The following is a 17460-nucleotide window of genomic DNA, read 5'->3' as shown; positions in this document are numbered from 1 at the left end:
ACATTCAATTTCTAAAGTAGACACTTGTTTACAAGTTAATCTTTATAATTAATAAAGTTACATTTTAGTTTACGTACAAATACTTTGTTATGTTTTAGTCTTTGTCATTAATAATGTTATTGTAATGTCTTTACTTTATTATTCAAATTATGTAATAATTTATAATAAAAAGAGAAAAATAAAATGAATTTTCAATATTGTAACACCCTAATTTTTTGTTTTTAAAATAGAAGAATTATTTTTTAAAATTTCTTTTAGCTTTAGCTCGAGCAAAATTTTTTAGCTCAAACGAGAATGGAAAAGAATTGTCCATCTAAATTTTAGCTCAAATGAAAAATGTCTTGTTCAAGCAAGAATGGGCGCAAAAAATAGGAGCTCTCTCGTGGATTTTCGCTCAAGTGAGAATAGTCTCACTCAAGCAAAAATATCAGCAAATGTGCAGTATATTTTGTCTAGTTTTCTCACTCAAGTGAAAATCCTTGAGAAAAAGGGGTATATAAGTAACTTTAATGTTTTAAAACTTGTATTATAAGCCAAGCAACCATTCCTTGTCTCACACTCTGATTCCCCAATTCCCTTCCACGGCTAAAACATGTTAAGAACTCTAAACCTTTTCAAATTTGAACTTGGATGTCTTTTTTCTCGTGATCCCAAGTAAGTTCCTTGAAACTTAATCCTTCAATATCACTTGTATTTCTTCATTTTCTCCTTTCTCAAAAGTAATATACTTTGAAATATATAGGAAGAACTTGGTCTTTGGATGATATCTTGCATAAAACTCTTCACAAATCATCTCATCAAAGTAAGGAGAGCTTTATCCCATCGTTAAAATATTGTATATATTTTTTGCTCATGAAAGTATAATAATGTAATGCTTTACTTCATAAATTTATGTTTAAAATTAGATTTTTGACTATTGTTAAAGTTGATGATGCATGTTTGATTGTTCTTGAGTGATTGAAATGTGTTTTCTTGAAATATATACAATTTGGACTTAATCCGAAGGTGCTTGATTTAAGCACTATTGTAACACCCTAATTTTCATTTGCATTTTCTTATTTTCAGAATGAAAGAATTTTTTTAAAAGAAGAATAAAAGAATATTCCTTTTAGCTCAAGCAAAAGTTTCTCGTTCAAGCAAAAAAGGATTAAGCGAGAACTATGTCACTCAAGCAAAAATTTCTCACCTATATTCTCACTCAAGTGAGAACTATGTCACTCAAGCAAAAATTCATAACAGAAATGGGTAGCTCTCTGCCATGTTTTCTTTCAAGCGAAAATACTTTCACTCAAGCAAAAATATGAACAGAAAAGTAGTAATTTTTGTTTGATTTTCTTGCTCAAGCGAGAATCCTCGAGAAATATGGGTATTTAAGTGATTCTGGCTTTCTAAACACACATATCTCAAAGCAAGAAACCACACTCATCTCTTTCTTAGAGAAAACACCTTTGAACTATAAATCTCTTTCAAATCTAAGCTTAGATATCTATTTCTCTTGATTTCAAGTAAGTTTCCAGAGCCTAGCTCTTCTATTTCACTTTTATTTATCTATTTCTTCTTTTCATAATAGTACTCTACTCTGTGATGTTAGGAAGAGCTCTAGTTTTTGAGTGGTATCTCTGGTCAAAATGTGAGCTTTCCTCTAAGATCTCATGAAGAACTTAGTCTCAGAGACCTATTTCCATGTAAGGAGAGTTAATCTTAAACCTTAAGTTCTATTTTTATGTTGTAGCTTGAAAAACCCAAAATACCCTATTTTAAATAGTAAATCTAAAGTATTTTCTTGAAAATATAATGTTAAAAATCTATCTTTGGCATGGAAAACTTATGGTTTAATTTAAGAATCACCTAAAACAAAATTTAATGATAACAATTTGAACGGATAATGTCTTAAGAAATTTTTATAGGCAAGTTACTCATGATATTTATATATGTACTGGTGATATTGTGAATTATTAATTTTTAATAATATATATGTTAGATAATGAAAAAGTAGAAAATGTTAAACTTTAGGATAGAAGATCTCACTAAGACCAAGAAAGTATGATTTCTAGCGATATACTAATGAATTGTACGATTGGTCTGAGTCTGAAGGTGTCTGACCTTCGGCACTTTGTATAAAATTGTATGATGATAGGTTTCTTTATTCCACCAATATGTGCCTGAATAAGATCTTTGACTGTTGATAAGTGCCATTCCATAGTGGTTTTTGGTATACATTTTGGCACTTATTTGGGTCCTTTCTAACTAGTTTATACTTCAAAGTCCTTTTAATTTGATGCAATTTACAAGTCATACCAATTAAAGTCTAGCTACTTAAATGTAGTAGTTATTTACCTTTGTTTATGTGATTATATAAAGGCATTTGATCATCTTTTCTTGTGTCAAATATTAAGGGCAAGACATGATGGAATGAAGAGTGAAAAGAAGAGAAGTAAAGTCCCCAAAACTAGCAACTCTCGCCTGAGCGAGCTATGGGTTGCTTGAGCGAGAATGTCAAGATACAATGTCTGCATTCTGCCACGTCCTCGCTTTAGCGAGAGCGAGAGGAGAAGCTTGCCTGAGCGAGATAATTTGGGACTTTCAAAGCGCCTTCGTATGAATCTCGCTTGAGCAAACCATTTCTAGCTCAAGTGAGAATTTATTAATTGAGAATCAAATGCCATTGACCTAACTTAGTTTTGGGAATGCAGAGCAAGCGGAGGATATGAGAAGGTGGCTACACCATTGAAGAGCTAATTTCTATCTGTCATGACTCTTTTTTTTATAAGAAACCGAGAACATTATTTCTACATCTCTTACTTATTTGACATAGATAGATAATAGAGATTATAACTATAAAATTCACTTCTCATTACCTTACAACAAATATCCAACAGAATAACATAATATTATATTTAGTTCATAATACTAAAAAATACATTAAGTTTTTACTACATTATTCCCTCTATATGAGGTCTCAAAATATAATGAAAAGGACTTTAATGCACAATAGTTTGAGATTCTAGGAATGAGTTTTAATTTATTGTATACTTAATAACTTATCATTCAATAAATATATCTTAGAATATGGGGTGAGAGAAATCCAACGAGTGAATATAATGGGAGTGCATCGTAAGACCTTGGTATTTGTTCAAATTATATTATGACTAAAATACAAAGTTAGTAACAGATGAAATCCGATCCCTTGCTTTTATTATTGTAGTAAATTTGTATTTTATCATCTCATCTTAATTTTCATGAATCTAACCAATCAAAGCCAAACAATTAGTTGTAAATTTGTGAATATTTAGGATTCATTAATTTTAATTTGGATTTTGGAAATTGCTTAAGTATAAACACTCCCTGTGGACATGACAATCTCTTATATTATATCAAAAACTTGGTACACTTTATATATATATATATATATATATATATATATATATATTGTGATGTCCCTAATACAGATTCAATAGCCCACCTGGGTGCCTCGCACCTTTATGCAGGAAGTGGCATATATGCATGCTTAGGTAGGTAATTTACATGTAGCGGATAAGAGAATTAATGTGTATTACACATTTGCACTTAATCATCTTAGTATTCATGTATACAAAGTATATACTTGCTGTATTAGTATATGACACTTGGTCATAAATTATAAATTATACATATATATGTACATGAATACTGAATAACTCTTATCATTCATAAGAACACATATGGAAATCCTCTTGTTTCTCAAGCGTAAACCATGGTTTGAAAATAACACCATCATTATTAAATACGTAAATGATCATTTAATACAAATTAATCTTGATGTCAATAATAAAAAAAATACAATAATTGATACTTACAAAACACAAGGTACAACTCAAAATAGTTATTAACTCTATTTAAGCCTAAGAGCAGTCCCAACACTATAACTATACAAAGACGAAGCTCCCAAAACAAAACAAGTAGAGGGAGTGAACCCCTCTAAAGAATTTGACCATACGCCTTCAAGGACTTAACGAGTTGGACTTAAGGTCACCAACGCACGGAAGATACACTGTCGTGAGGCTGGATTGTAGAACCACGTGTCTTCCTTTAATACTAAGGTCCACGCCTTGATTTAGTCTAGTTCATCTACACACACACACACAAACACTGTTGTTCGCAATCTAACACTAGCAAGTGCACTAGGATTACAGCAAGTAATGAGTAAATTTAAGATCCAAATATCGTCTCCACAGGAAATTTAGATTTCAAATACCACTTCATAGAATTATAACCATTTAAGCTTTTCTGAAATTGGAAGGAGAGTAGTAACATGTAATAACAGCAAACCAGAACAATTAAAAGTAAAATGAACTTGTAGAAAACAGAACAATGAACAAACAATTATGTGATAATAGAGAAAAAAACCATAGCTAGGGAATTGCTTCACCAAAACTCCAATGTTTAATCAATAAAGTTCTGAATTAACAAGCATTTGGAAAGAAAGACAATCAGTTTCACGTTCTATTGTTCAGAGGTTAATTCCTTAACTCAGCGAACCTAACATTCAATTAAAACATTCCAATTCCTTAGATCTGATTTAATTCAACATTGCTTTAAGTATAAGAAACCAAAAGATTGCAAGATCAAAGTTCCTTATCCCTAAGAAAACTATAATCTTGGTGATTGGTTCAGATCTGAAGAACAAATTCAATTTCCATTGATAAGAGTTCCTCTGAAATTAGTTAATCAAATTTCTATTCAATTCCTACGTAAAGTGCAGAATCAATCACTCAATCTATTCCAAAGCTTGAAATCCAGATCCAAAATCAATTCAACATATTCGTTTCAGATCTATAATCCCTAGCTATGAACAAATTACACAGCCATGGCAGCAGAGAAAAGAAAAGAAAGAGAAGAAAAGAAGAAGAAAATCAGAATCGCCATGGAAGCTTGCTCCACTCCAATTCCTCTTCGTGAAGTTCTGAGATTCGAATCCCCACTCCTCTCTCTCACTTCCTCTAACAAGAATCTAACTAAAAAAACTGAAAATGAACAGAATTCCCTCTTTTCGGATCGTTTCTGGTATTTATAGAATTTCCCAGATTTTCACGTCATCACTTTTATGAGAAATAGTAGTTACGCAGAGGGTTTATGGTTGCGCGTTAACACTTTTTCCAGTAATAGTGGCCACGCGCAACTTCCTGATATTGAGAGCTCTCTGGAACTATCACTCTTGCTGATAAAAGTGACAACGCAGAGCCAAAGTAGTTGCGCGTTATCACTCTTACAGATAAAAGTGACTACGCGCAACTCGCCAAGTTGAAGACTCTCTGGAACGATCACTTTTGATGACAATAGTGGTTACGCAGAGCTTTCCTGATATCTTGCCTATCTGGAACTATCACTTTTAATGATAAAAGTGGTAACGCCCAGGCTTCGCTTCTTCTTTGAGCTCTGAAGTGATCACTTTCATTGACAATAGTGATCACGCCCAGTTTGCATTTTCTTATTCTTGTGTTTTTGGAGTCCAAACTTGCTTCTTTCCTCTTCCTTGTCATCAAACCTCCATGGATATGATCCTTGCTCAAATTATTCCTTCAAAAACAAGATTAAAAACTTAATTCCTAAGCAAAAATTTCACAATTGCTAAAATAACTACAAATTTAAACAAAACTTCAATTCCTTCTCTTTTTCTGAGTTTTTCTGTTTTCCTTATATATTTTTCTTATCCAATGTGTTAGAATTATGCTAAAATATCAGTCAAAATATAGATTCATCAAACACACAGAGCAAACATGCAAACAAAGAAAGATACAAAACGTACAAGAGGGTGAGTCCATGTAACAGATAGAACAAGTCAAGTCACACAACAATCCATACAAAGGGTTTATTCTCAATCACATCCATAACACCTAATACCAATCAATCCAATAAATCGAACAACATAACATAGCCAAACATATGCTGGATGATGCATGATACAAGTTCCTTATGAAATTCATTCTTTATTTAGTCACATTATGCAATACATGGGGATCCCAGTCACTCGAAACATCATCATCATCAATTTCTTTCATTTACCGTCAAAGGTGGTCGAAGGACTTCATTCCTTACTTCACATCACATTACAGCACAAGTTTCATAAAAATAATTGTCGACAACACACGCCAAAGGAATCCTCTGTTCAGGAATGGACCTACCACGACCTTGGTAATGCTTGCTTTCATCAGGATTAGTGAAGGTTTACTAGCGACTTTGCTCGGTCACGCTAGCTACTTCATGCCATTGGGGCAATCCCCCCTCACTACTCCCAAGGTTCTTCCCTTAAACTTGAACACTCCGCATTCTCTAGTTGTGCCAAACTGCAGCCTCGACAACTTCCTTAGCACATGTCATGATGGATGGACAAACAAATTAATTAATTAGCCTTACATATTTCATCATTACTGCTTCTTCATTCAACTTTCTCTTTTTTTTTTTTCAAAATATATCACACTCAGGAACATCATCACCCATCTGGGTGTCAATTATCACACACACGTCTTTGTCAACAATCGTACACATTCATTACCATCCATTTCTCATTGAGGTTTTCAGTCCTTGTACAAATTCAAGGATCAAGTCCATAACATATAGAACAAATTTGGTAAAAACATAACACTTTTAACATCTCCATTGAGTATTAAACCATACATAAATAAAAAGGAACCAATCATTCCAAAACTAGATTGTGGCTCAAGCAATTGCAAATGTCTACGTATACATTTGTGTGTATTTATAAGCCAACCAGTAGTTCAGGAGCTAATAATATTTCACATATTTTACCGGGTTGAGTGTGACACTTTAAACTTGCAACCTCAACATAATTCTGTAGAGATCTCAAACTATCATCACACCATAATTTCAAAATTAAATGACCTTTCTCTTTCTACAATTATAAACTTTCATTTTACACACACCAGTGCATGAGCTTATATACTCAAATTAGAACTCATTCTAAGAGTGGCAATCACATACTACAAGGTAGGACTACATACACTTACTAAAATCATCATGCTAACTTAATGAATTAGAAATTGATCAAATAATTAAATTCTTCCAATCCAACAAAGAACACCAATCAAGCAACACCAAAAGACATTCATTTCCATGATGCTATGTAGAATTTGGATGCAATTAAGTGCAGAAACTGCCCCTTTTTATGCAAAAATAGGTGGATGGAATACTGTACTAAAAATGTTTCTTTTAAGTGTAGAATCTGGCATACAACGTGTATTAAAAAGTATGTTCTTAGGGTAGAATTATCTATATACAAAATCCAGAAAAATAAGAGAATAAGTCATTTGGTGCTAAGACGGTTAAGTAATAGGGTGCAACATGCAAGGTGTACTAATACGCTAAATAGTTCATTCTTTCATATTAGAAATGATAAAGCAGTAAAGTGCAACATGCATTTTGGTATTGTAACTAACAAGTGGACAGTTGAAAAGTTAGATTATACTATCAACTAATGTAGAAGACCTCAATATATGGCATAGGATTTATAGATCAAGTGTGTAAATTTGTGGTACAAAAATATTAGTGACTTTCTGAAAAGAGTAAAGTAAACTATACAGAGATGTAGTAATATCATTGTTGAATCATGCAGAAAAATGGAGGTAATTTCAAAGAATAGGAGTATTGTAACGCCTCAAATTTTGTAATATAGTTTGATCATTAATATAAGTGTTTGCGTGGAGTTTTCTGTGTTGTGTATTTATTATATATGTACATATAAATATATGTTGTAATGAGGATATATGTATATGTGGTGATGTAGACTTGTATGAGTGTGTGGATGGTTGGAATTGGACTGAAAATTTGGCTAAGTATTTGGTGTAGGGTGTTCTCGCTGCAGCAAGAGATGTCTCGCTGTAGCGAGAGGGCCATGGGAGGAAGGCGTGAAACTGTCGTCTGTCATACAATTGGAGAACTAACTAGCAAGTATACTAGGTAGTTGTACCAAGTAATAAAATTTGGAAATCAATGTGAGTCCCAAGTATCATCCTCAGGGATTAGGTCTATCAATTACCACTTCACAAATCAATAACTAGTTGAGCCAAATGAATTAGGAGTGTTTTGAATCATTTAACAAACAAAAACAATAAAGTGCAGAAATCTGAAAAATACAGCAAAAATAGAAATACAAATTTTGTATTAAAATGCTATATGGAAAATTGTTAGGAATCACTTCACCAAATTTTCTATTGCAATGTAATAATGTTCTAGACTCTTAAGAATTCTAATTGATTGATAATCAATTTCACTTCTTTAACCAAAGGACAATTCCTTGCCTCATTGATCCTAATACCTAACAAAAAGAAATCAGAACATGTTCCTAAAAGAAAAAGAGAGAGAAAGAGTAGAAGAAGAGGAGCTGCAGAATTTCTTCATAAATCCAATCCCCAACCTGATTCCTTAAGGTCCAGAGCTTGGAAGTCGCCCCCAATCTCCCCCTCTAACTCTCCTAAGGTGTGGAAATGAAAAGAAAACAAAAAATGGCAAAAGACTCTCAATTCTAAACTCTTAACTTCTATTTATAATGTTTTCCCGCCTTTTCCACTTCCACACTTTAATCTTTGAGGATTATAGCATGAAAGGTCTTCTAGAAGCTTTTACAACTGAAATAGGAACTCAAATCGTCCAAAGTTGACAGTTAAAAGTGTTTTTCAAGATTCTGTTATTTTGCGTAGACACTCTCAGCACTTCAAGTATCTATGCACTCTCAGCACCTGGAGTAGCTACGCGCTTACTGGCGTAGCTACCTTGAGCACTTGAAGTAGCTACGCACTCAATTGCATAGCTACTCTAAACACTTGAAGTAGCTACGTGCACTGTGCAATTCTAAATTAGCCTTGGGCGTAGCTACTCTGAACACTTGAGTGTGTCAGGCTAGTGATTTATTATTGAATAATCTATAATATTTTATACTTGTTCAATGTTAATTGAAGGATTATTTGGTATTGGAATAGATTTAGATGGAGTTTGAAATTATTTAAAAAAAAAAAAGTGAACAGTACCGTATGAACAGTGTCAGATGAACAATAAAACTGCTTATTAATAGTGCAAACCGCGTATGAACAGTGACTGCTGACGTCATCAGTGACATCATCATGACGTCATGGCTGACGTCACATACGCGTACAGTGCGTGTACAGTATGTGTGCACAGTATTTCTGGCGTGAATAGTGCTTTGAACAGTGCTTTCGGCGTGAACAGTAAGGCGGTAAACAGTGTTTCTGATGATGAACAGTAAATTCTGGCGGTGAATAGTAAATTTCAAAAATTTTCTATAAAAAGGGGGCTTCACACAAAATTTTCATTTCTTCACTCCTCTCCAAGGTTTTCAAAGGTTCTAAGGTCAAATACCACCATTTTCTCTCATACTAAACCCTCATAAACTTAGATTTCTCGCCAGATCTGAGATTCTACGTCTATTCTGAAGGATTTGAGGTAAGTTTCTTTAAGTTTGAAGCTAGATTTACCATTCGTTTTTCTCCTCCTTCCCTTTCTCATAGAAGTTCATGATGTTCTTAGGAGAAACTCCGTTCTAAAGCCAAATCTTTAGTGAATCTTGCGTTAAAATAAGTAATATTCGATAGATCTGGTGTGAATCATCATTCTGAGGTAAAGGGAGCTTACTTTAACTGATGAACTACGTTTTGAATGGTTTAATATGTTATTTTAAGATGTTTTGATATGATTTTGTTAGATCTATTGAATAAAAGCTATTTTTTAAGCTGTAACTGCTGTTAATTGATTTAAAATGCTGAGATTTTGGCTGATCTATTATAAACTTGCCTTAGTTGAGCTGTTAAAATAATTTTGGCGGTGTGCATCATGTTGAGATATATGTTTTGCATCATTATAGAGCCGAGTTACATGTTTAGGTGGGTAGACGTGTAACGGTAAGTTCATGCTGAGTTGCTGTGCTGTGCTGTTTGGATCTAGATACTGGAATGGGTCGCTCCCGGACCGGCTCGGTTCCTTCTGGATTACTTAGGCTATGAAACTAGTTGGAAACTGTTTTCATGCTGTGCATTAGATGGGCTGAAAATGCATGGGGTTGTTGCTGTGAGAAATATATTTTGCTCTATATATATGATTTTATTTTATGTTTTGTAAGCTCACCCTTGCATTTCTTTCTATGCGTTGTGTGCGTGTATACTACGATGATCATACGGTGGTACGTGAGCAGATGTAGCAGGTGTTGCATCTACTTCACAGACTGAGGGGCCAATGAAGAAATGTTAGAAGCTGGAGTCGAGTAATATTGCATCAAAGTCCTGTTTCCTTATATTTTGAGACCTCATGTAGAGGGAGCTACGTAGTATAATTTTGGGTATTTTGAATATTATGAACTAAATGTAATATTATGTTTTTTTATTGGATATTTGTTGTAAGAAACTTTGCTTTAATTTGAATGAGAAGTGAATTTTATACTTATATTCTTTATTAATTATTTATCTTAAATAAGTATGTAATGTAGAAAACAATGTTCTACTAGCACCTTGCACGCTATAAGGCCTAAAGCGACTAGAGCTCCACCGATAACTAGATCGAGAGCAGAGGGACGTGTATTCACTACTTTTGCATCAGAGGCAGCCCAGGCGACAGTCTTCGTTCAGGGGACAGCGGTTGTGGCAGGTACTCTCTTTCTGTATTGTTTGATTCTGGAGCCACGCACTCTTTTATTGCGGACATTTGTGTTGTGAGAACCTTAGGGTTACCGGTGAGCGATCTAGGATGTGAATTGGTAGTATCGACACCTACTTTAAGTTCGATTAAGACTTCAACGGTTTGTGTTAGGTGCCCTATAGTAATTGAGGGACGAAAGTACAAAGTAAATCTTATTTGCATCCCGATGTCAGGGTTAGATGTAATCCTGGGTATGGATTGGCTAACTGCCAATCGTGTGCTAATTGATTGTGGATAGAGGTGTTTAGTCTTTCCTGAGCAGCAAGGCTGTGCGGAATTAATTTGTACTCGCCAAGTAGAAACATTCTTAGGTGAGGGAGTATCTTGTTTTGTTTTGTTGGGATACAGAAGTGGAGCAAAGCCTTGAATCAATACCAGTAGTACGGGAATTCCCTGAGATTTTTTCCAGAGGATATTCCTGGAATACCTCCATGTAGAGAGGTGGAGTTTGCTATAGATTTAATTCCTGGAGCTGAGCCTATGTCTGTAGCACCTTATAGAATGGCGCCGAAAGAGCTGATGGAGCTTAAGGAGCAGATTGAGGATATAATGCGGAAATAGATGATTAGGCCGAGTGTATCGCCTTGGGGAGCACCAGTTCTTTTGGTGAAAAAGAAGGACGAAAGTTCTAGATTATGTGTTGATTATCACAAGTTGAATAAGTTAACAATTAACAATAAGTACCCGTTGCCGCGGATCGATGATTTGATGGACCAGTTGAGAGGTGCTAAGGTATTCTCTAAGATTGATTTGAAGTCTGGATATCATCAGATCCGAGTGAAGGATGAAGATATTCCTAAGACTGCTTTTCGCACTAGATATGGCCATTATGAGTATATAGTAATGCCCTTTGGAGTCATAAATGCTCCAGCTGTGTTTATGGACTACATGAATCGGATCTTTAGACCTTTCCTGGATCGATTTGTGGTAGTCTTTATTGATGATATTTTGATCTATTCTAGTTCGTCAGAGGAACATGCAGATCATTTGAGGACTGTACTTAGTGTTTTAAGGGAGAAACAATTGTATGCTAAATTGTCTAAGTGTGAGTTTTGGCTAGAGGAAGTAAAGTTCCTTGGTCATGTTATTTCAGCTAAGGGAATTGCAGTTGATCCTTCCAAAGTTGAAGCGATGTTGCAGTGGGAAAGGCCGAAGACAGCCACAGAGATTCGTAGTTTTGTGGGCCTAGCAGGTTACTACCGGAGATTTATAGAGGGATTTACGAAGATAGCTGCACCATTAACACGGTTAACTCGCCGTGATTAACCCTTTGTATGGACTGAGGAATGTGAGCAAAGCTTTAATGAGTTAAAACAGAGACTAACTTCCTCACCAGTGTTGATTCTCCCTGATACTAGTCCACCGTTTGAGGTGTATTGTGATGCTTCCCATCAGGAATTGGGATGTGTGTTGATGCAAGATAAGAGAGTGGTAGTTTATGCATCTCGCCAATTGCGAACTCATGAGCGAAATTACCCGATCCATGACCTTGAGTTAGCTGCTGTAGTCTTTGCTCTGAAGGTGTGGCGGCACTATCTTTATGGAGCTCAGTTTGATGTGTATAGTGATCACAAGAGTCTGAAGTATTTATTTGATCAGCGAGAGTTAAATATGAGGCAGAGACGTTGGGTGGAATTCCTTAAGGATTATGATTTTCAGCTCCAATACCATCTAGGAAAAGCTAACGTGGTGGCCGATGCATTAAGTAGGAATGTGGTTCAGGCATTCTCCTTAAGAGTTAGTGAAACCCTTTTGGTAGAACAATTTCAAGACCTGAACATACATATGACTTATCACCTGAAAAGATTAGTTGTAGCCGAATTGTGATGACTAATAATTTCTTACAAGAAATTAAAGACAAACAATTGTGGGATCCGATGTTATGTCGGATTGTATTTCTCTTGGGGACAGATAAGATAAAGGGTTTTAGTAAAGGTGCTAATGGTATTCTCAGATGCCAAGGTCGAGTTTGTGTCCCTAGAGATATTGAATTAAAGAGAGCAATTCTAGAAGAAGGACATAAGGGTAGTCTCAACATTCATCCTGGTGTTACCAAGATGTATCAAGATTTAAAGCAAATGTTTTGGTGGCCAGGCATGAAGCGAGAGATAACTGAGTTTGTTAAAGCCTGTTTGACTTGTCAAAAGGCAAAAGCGGAGCACCAGAGCCCTCCAGGAGAGTTGCAGACAATGGAAATTCCAGAGTGGAAGTGGGACCATGTGACTATGGATTTTGTGTCCCATCTACTAGAACAGTTAAAAATCATGATGCCGTGTGGGTCATAGTTGATAGGCTAACCAAGAGTGCGTATTTCTTGCCAATTAACATGACCTTTAGCTTGGAGAAATTAGCAGAATTATACATTAGAGAAATTGTCAGGTTACATGGAGTGCCTTCTAGTATTATCTCTGATAGAGATCCTCGATTCACTTCCCAGTTTTAGCAGAGTTTCCAAGGAGCTATGGGCACACAGTTGAGGTTGAGTTCTGCATATCATCAACAGACAGATGGTCATTCTGAGCGTACTATTCAGACCTTAGAAGACTTATTACGGACTTGTATTGTAGAGCAGAGGAGTAATTGGGAGGATATGCTTCCTTTGGTAGGATTCACTTATAATAATAGCTATCATTCAAGTATAGATATGGCACCATTTGAGGCTCTATATGGCAGAAGGTGTAGAACCCCTATCTGTTGGTTCCAAGATGGAGTACATTTGATGGTTGGACCTGAAATGCTGCAAGAAACTAAGGAAAAAGTTGAACTTATTAGAGAAAAGCTGAGAGCTACCCAGAGTCGACAAAAATCTTATGCTGACCGACGTAGAAGATCCCTAGAATTTGAGGTTGGTGATCACGTATTCCTGAGAGTATCACGCACTACAGGTGTGGGGTGAGCCTTAAGAGCTAAGAAGTTAACACCTAAGTTCATAGGGCTGTATCAGATATTACATCGCAGAGGACCAGTAGCCTATGAATTAGCATTACCACCTTAATTGTCAGGACTACATAATGTTTTCCATTTGTCGCAGCTAAGAAAGTATGTTCCTGATTCGTCTCATGTAATCGAGCCTGATGTTGTGAAGTTAAGAGATGATTTGTCTGTGGAGGTTCCAACTGCTCGTATTGAGGAAACTAGAGTTAAGAAAATTAGAGGCAAGTCCATTTGGTTAGTAAAGGTTGTTTGGGACCCAGTAACTAGTGATGCAACATGGGAATTAGAGGAAAGAATGAGAGTTGTGCCCTTATCTTTTCTCTGAGGGATGGAATTTTTGAGGATGAAAATTTGTTTTCGGGGGCAGAATTGTCAAGCTAGTGATTTATTATTGAATAATCTATAATATTTTATACTTGTTCAATGTTAATTGAAGGATTATTTGGTATTGGAATAGATTTAGATGGAGTTTGAAATTATTTATAAAAAAAAAAAAGTGAACAGTACTGTATGAACAGTGTCAGATAAACAGTAAAACCGCCTTTGAACAGTACAAACCGCATATGAACAGTGACTGTTGATATCATCATGACGTCATGGCTGATGTCACATACGCGTACAGTGCGTATACAGTACGCGTGCACAGTGTTTCCGGTGGTGAATAGTAAATTTTGAAAATTTTCTATAAAAAGGGAGGCTTCACATGAAATTTTCATTTCTTCATTCCTTTCTAAGGTTTTCAAAGGTTCTAAGGCCAAATACCACCATTTTCTCTCATACTAAACCCTCCTAAACTTAGATTTCTCGCCAGATCTGAGATTCTACGTCTATTCAGAAGGATTTGAAGTAAGTTTCTTTAAGTTTGAAGCTAGATTTACCATTCTTTTTTCTCCTCCTTCTCTTTCTCATAGAAGTTCATGGTGTTCTTAGGAGAAACTCCGTTCTAAAGCCAAATCTTCGGTGAATCTTGCGTTAAAACAAGTAATATTCGGTAGATCTGGTGTGAATCATCATTCTGAGGTAAGGGGAGCTTACTTTAACCTATGAACTACGTTTTGAACTGTTTAATATGCTATTTCAAGATGTTTTGATATGATTTTGTTAGATCTATTGAATAAAAGCTATTTTCTAAGCTGTAACTGTTGTTAATTGATTTAAAATGCTAAGATTTTGGCTGATCTATTATAAACTTGCCTTAGTTGAGCTGTTAAAATAATTTTGGCGGTGTGCATCATGTTGAGATATATGTTTTGCATCATTATAGAGCTGAGTTACATGTTTAGGTGGGTAGACGTGTAACGGTAAGTTCATGCTGAGCTGCTGTGCTGTGCTGTCTGGATCCAGATACCGGAATAGGTCGCTCCCGGACTAGCTCGGTTCCTTCTGGATTACTTAGGCTGTGAAACCAGTTGGAAACCGTTTTCATGTTATGCATTAGATGGGTTGGAAATGCATGGAGTTATTGCTGTGAGAAATATATTTTGCTCTATATATATGATTTTATTTTATGTTTGGTCACCCTTGCATTTCTTTCTATGTCATTGTGTGCATGTGTACTGCGATGATCGTACGGTTGTACGTGAGCAGATGTAGCAGGTGTTGCATCTACTTCACAGGCTGAGGGGCCAGTGAAGAAATGTTAGAAGTTGGAGTCAAGTAATATTGCATCAAAGTCCTTTTTCCTTATATTTTGAGACCTCATGTAGAGGGAGCTACGTAGTATAATTTTGGGTATTTTGAATATTATGAACTAAATGTAATATTATGTTATTTTATTGGATATTTGTTGTAAGAAACTTTGCTTTAATTTGAATGAGAAGTGAATTTTATACTTATATTCTCTATTAATTATTTATCTTAAATAAGTATGTAATGTAGAAAACAATGTTCTCGGTTCCTTATAAAAGGGGTCATGACAAAGTGGCTACGCCTAACACATAACACTTGATTCTTCATTTTTTAAGCTCAATTCCTCTACCTTCTTCACTTCAATCTTCAACCTTCTTCACTTCAATCTTCAACTCAAACATCTTCAGCTCAAGTGTCTGCACAAAATTAAGTCTTTTTAAGAAAAATTGTATAGAATTGAAATAAAATCTAAAATTCTAAACTATTTATACCATTATGAATATTAATGCAATTTTATGATATTTTCAAGTTTATTTACTATTTAACTATTTATTTACTAACAAAAGCTAGGCTAAACATATAGTAAAATGTGAATTTATCATTGCCTTCTCGCTGTAGTGACAAAGCGACAGTTTGGGGTGTATTTCTGAGTGCAGTCTCGCTGTAGTAAGAAGGTCTCGCTGTAGCAAGATTCTGCAGAAACTAGAGTGTAATTTCTGCTAAGATTTTTGCTATAGTGAGAGAGGGTGTCGCTGCAACGAGGTAGCAAGAATGTCGTGACTAGAGGGGTATTTAAGGAGTTAGGGTTTAGGGAAAATCATTTCTCACTTCTCTCTTCGAACTCTCTCTCATTTCTGTTACGTAAAATTTAAGAGGGATACTAGCTAGCAAGTGTGCACTAGGTAGTTGTAGCAAGTAATAAATTTTGGAAATCAATATAAGCCCCAAGTATCGTCCACAAGGATCTGATTTTCAATTACCACTTCACAATTTGACAATTAGTTGAGCAAAACAATTCATTTGAAAGGTTTGTAACATGTAAAAGTAAGAAATAAGAACAATAAAAGGTAATAAACTTGTTGTAAAAATAGAGTACGAATTTTGTATTAAAAATGTTATATGGAAAATAGTTAGGAATGCCTTTGATTCATGAATGTGGATTATGTTGAATGTTGTGTGCATAGAATTTGCTATGAGTTAAATGTAACGCGAATAAGTATGGGCAATTGTGTCGTGTAATGTGAATGAATGTGGACCTGAGTGTCGTGTACAAATATGAATATTGTGTGCAATAGAAATGTGTGTGAATGAGGCATGTCAACACCATTGTAATGATGCTATGAATGGTTCAGCAATACACTAGAGGTGTCGAAGAGGGGGACGGTAGAAATAACTTGGAGAAGAGAGAATGGTGGTGACACCAACAATGAGCATGGGTGCATCACGGGTCACACACTCTCCTCTTGACTAGACCTTTGACCACTACCTTAATCGAGTGACTCGTGACTACCCACGTGGTATTAGTGAGGTGGGGGTAACCGGCGACTATCCATGGTGTGAAATGATGAATCCATATTTTTACTAGTATTTTACTATAGTTTTAATCCATCTGATAAGGAAAATATGTTGGAAAAATCAGAAAAACTCATAAAAATAGAATGATTGAAGGTTTTCTTTAAATACACTGAATAGAAATTAATAATTCAAGAATATTTTTGTAGAAAATCCTGAGCAAAGTTCATGAAGATGGAAGATCAATGGAAAGATAGAAGAAAAGTAGCTAGTCTAGACTCAAAGAACAAGGTTTAATGGAGTTTGAGCTGGGCGTGATCATTATTTCTAGTGAAAGTGATTGTTCCAGAGCCTAAATGAGAAGTGGAGTCTGTGCGTTGTCACTTTTGCTGGCGAAAGTAAGCGTTCCAGAGGACTTCAAACTTAGCAGACTTACGCGTTAACACTTTCACTGGCAAAAGTGAGTGTTTCAAAGAGACCCCATCCATAGCGAGAAGTGCATGGTCACTCTCGTCAATGAAAGTGAATGTTCCAGAGAGAAGTATAGCAAGGCAACTTGCGCATTGTCACTTTCGCTCATGAAAGTGAACACGCGCACAACTCGACCTCCAGCGTTGCCACTCTTATGAATGAAAGTGATCATTCCTATCTTCCAGAACACCATAGAAGCCTCTGCGTGACTACTCT

This window comes from Abrus precatorius, unplaced genomic scaffold, assembly GCF_003935025.1.
Source record: "Abrus precatorius isolate BTA unplaced genomic scaffold, Abrus_2018 Scaffold3, whole genome shotgun sequence".
Taxonomy (NCBI): domain Eukaryota; kingdom Viridiplantae; phylum Streptophyta; class Magnoliopsida; order Fabales; family Fabaceae; genus Abrus; species Abrus precatorius.
This window is presented reverse-complemented; position numbering follows the sequence as displayed.